The sequence below is a fragment of the Pteropus vampyrus genome, unplaced genomic scaffold, assembly GCF_000151845.1.
Source record: "Pteropus vampyrus isolate Shadow unplaced genomic scaffold, Pvam_2.0 Scaffold4, whole genome shotgun sequence".
NCBI classification, from domain to species: domain Eukaryota; kingdom Metazoa; phylum Chordata; class Mammalia; order Chiroptera; family Pteropodidae; genus Pteropus; species Pteropus vampyrus.
The window spans coordinates 7,274,135-7,278,108 of record NW_011888785.1 but is presented as its reverse complement, the minus strand read 5'-3'; positions in this window follow the sequence as shown (position 1 = coordinate 7,278,108).

Sequence of the window (3,974 nt, the reverse complement as noted above, 5' to 3'; positions counted from 1 at the left end):
AACAAGGTTACTTTCTAGCCTTGTATGTCCAAGCAGACCAAGATTGGCATTTGGCATACAGAGCAAGCTTTTTTAATTAAGTTTATTGGGGTTACATTGGTTAATACAATTATATAATTTTCAGGTGTACATTTTAATTTGATATCTGTATATTCTATTGTGTGTTTACCACCCAAAGTCGTTTCCTTCAGCTACCATATATTTGATCCTCTTTACCCACTTTACCCTCCCCCTAACCCTCTATATTTGACTCCTTTTAACCGTCTACCTCTCCTTTCCTCCCCCACTCCCTACCCCATGGTAACCACTAGTCTGTAGTCCATGTCCATGAGTCTCTGTTTGTTTGTCCTATTCATTTATTGCTTTTAGGTTTATATCCCACATATAAGTGATATCATATGATTTTAAACTTTTTCTATCTGGCTTCAGAGCAAGCTTTTAAAGTAAAGATTATTAAATAGCAATTTTAAAAAGATAAGCAACAATTAAAGTTAATACGTGTTTGCTTTCACTAACTTCCTTTGTACCATCTTCTTTAAGAGACACAGGAGGAAAGGAGATGTGTATAGAGCATTTATGAAGAGTGTAAAAGTTTACCGAGACACGCAAGAACAGGTGGACAAAAATTTTAAGATTCATTATTGAACACTTATATTAACTTGTTCAGATTACTATTCAAATGTTTTCAATAATATGTACTTTATTCTATAGAAACTCTACTGTTGTGAGAACTGCAAATAAAGTATTTGCACGGCACTTACACCATTTTTAGTGGAGTTGGAAAGAAACCAGTCTCTTGATCAGATAATTATTTTTTTTCTTGGTTTCAGTGATATTCTGGAAAAGTACCAGTAATGACGTCCCAGTTCTAGGTTTGGCAGACACTGTTGGTGCCACCCACATCCCCTTAGTCTTTATCATTCCAGAGCATTGATGCCTAACTTTCTTTCCTTGCCCGAGAGCTTTCTCTGGCTGCTAGTGCTGCCTACAGAAAGTCAGAAGTGCCGAGGTTTTAACATTGCCCAGCAACAGTTCTCAAGCAATAACTGAGGGGATTGTTTTGCAGTGTTCTCCAGGGGCTCCCCATGGGAGTTAAACTCCAGTTACCCCAGTGGTATTTGCACTTTTTTGACTTTCTTTCTTTTTCTGTCTCACTTGCCCACATTCTTATCTCCATTTTTGGGATCACCTCTGGTTTCACTAGAATCCCTAAGTGTCCACTTCTGGAGAACCAGGAGGCAGTATAATGATATTAGAAGGCAGGAAGCCTGGCTTCAAATCCCAGTTTACCTTGCGATCCTGGGCAGATTGTTTAACCAAACTCTTCCTCAGTTCTCCACCTGTAAGATGAGAATAATGTGTACTATACTTTGACACAGACAGGAGGATCTGAGTCACAATATGTCTTATAACTGCCCTTGCCTGTCTTTATTCACTAGTAAATGTCATCTATGGGAAGAGGGTAGAAGGGCAGATTAATATAATGGATAGATTTTGGGCTTTGGGTTTGGCCAAAATAGATTCAAATCCTAACCAAACTATCTATAACTGTATAATCTTAGATGTTTACTTAAGTAGTCTGAACCAGTCTTTCTCAGATTTTAGGAGATTTAAATGTAATAGCGTATATAAATTGCTAGCAAAGCCCCTTACGTCTTCTGGATTCACTTGTTATTGATTATTATTATTAACAATAACATAGAGATATGGCTTCACAAGATTAAAGAAAAGTTACTTAATTTTCTGTGGCTCAAATTTTCTCATCTGTAAAATGACCATAATTATAGTATCAACCTCATAGAGTTGTTATGAAACACCAAAAATTTGTATTTGTAAGACACTTGTAACATAGCACATGACAGTATTGGTATATTTCACAAATAAGAATTCAAAAATGATTCATTCAAATGAATATATACAATGTCCAAGGACTAGCCAAGTTGAATTGACTAAAGATGTTTGTGTGTGTGTGTGTGTGTGTGTGTGTGTGTGTGTGTGTGTGTGTGTGAGAGAGAGAGAGAGAGAGAGAGAGAGAGAGAGAGTGTTTAATAAGATTAGTCTACAGATTTGTGTAAATAAGGGGAATCCAGAAAGTGAGCCTTCAGCAGACAGCTCTCTAAGAGGACGAAATTACAAATGAATAAATAAAGAGATGACCAGAAACTGCCTTCAAATGGACAGAAATTAATTTTATATTTACAAGTGATAGGTATGAAGTCACTCCACTAATGACTTAGGATGTAGACTTACCCTTAAAATATTTACAGCACGGTCATTTCAAATTGCAAAGATCCTGTTGTACATATGAGAAATTCTTGGTCGCTACAGCAAAAGCAGGATTTTCTCCTCTATAGATGATATTGTACTTGAGCTTAGTAATCAGGGGCTAAATGCTACTATCTAGTAGCTGACCACAGACTACAACTACAAAGGAAATAACATGGTAACCCATCACCAAGTTTCTTAAAGTACTTACAGGACATCATAAACTACTGTTGACAGTAGCACTATGAATTCAGGGCCTCCAGCCTCTGCCAGAGCCTTATCCTTCCTAGCAGTCACTGGGAAGCATCTTCTTCAATTTATTTCAAAAGAAAATCTACCTTCATATCACAGGCTTCTAAAAATAATAATGTTTTAATCAAAAGTCACAGTTTCCTTTTTTTCTTTTTACAAATATTTGATATACTACATAAAATGAGGTTCAAATAAAATGGCTTTACATTTTCTCCAACAATGACTTTCAAATGTGCTGTGTTGTCTTTCTTCCCTCAGCTTGAGGACATCTTTGACAGATCTCATAGCTTTTTAACAATTTCACTTGTACTAGCGGTGTCATTTCTGTAATTTAAACTCACATTCAACCATGAAAAGTTCAAGCTAGAATAAAAAATACATGAGTCTGACCTCACATCATGCATAAAGAAATCAATGTACATGGATTATAGATTTAATATGAAAGAAAAAAATCAAGCTTCTAGAATAAATTTGGGAAATTAATGAGATCTTAGGACCCTCCCTCCCCCCCAGAAAGCAGTATCCACGTAGAAAAAATTATCAAATGTTCTACTTATGCATTAAAAATCCAATCTTCTAATCATCAAAAGATATCATTAAGAAAGTGAAAAGACAGCCACAGAGCTCAGAGAAAATATTTGCTAGTCATATAACCAGAGGGGGAAAAAGGTATGTATTAATAATATATTATGAACTCATGCAAATAAATAAGGAATAGGCAAGCAATCTAATAAAAAATATCAGATTTTACATACAAAAAAGGATATCTAAATGACCAAACTTACGAAAATGTGCTCACCTTCATAAGTCATCAGGGAAAGGCAATGAGCTACACAATGGAATACTATTGCACACCTACCAGAATGGCTAAAATAAAAAAAATTCCAAGGTTGGAACCAAAAGCACTGATAAAGGTATGAAGCAATTAGAACTCCTATACACCGCTTGAAGGAGCATAAATTGGGACAAGTAACTTGAAAACCATTGGCAATTTATGAAAATCAAATGTGTGTATATAGCTTATGATACAAAATTCCATTCTTAAGTATATTTAGCTAAGATATGTACACATGTACTGTAAAGTATGTACAGGAATATTAATCATAGAATTATGTGTGGTAACCTTCAAACCAGAAACAAATCCAATTCCAATAAATAGACTGGAGAAAAAAAGTATGGTATATTTACACAATGGATTACTATACAGAAAAGAAAATGAACAAAGTATTGGTATATACAACAACGTGAATGAGGAAGGAAGGAAGGAAGGAAGGAAGGAAGGAAGGAAGGAAGGAAGGAAGGGAGGGAGGGAGGGAGGGAAGGAGGGAGGGAAGGAAGGAAGGTGAGAGGGAAGAAGGAAGGAGGAAAGAAAAAGAAAGCCTCACTCATTCTAAATTAAAACTTTAACTTCAAAATTTCTTTGCTCTACTCAACAAAAGCCTGCCCTGCAGCTAAGA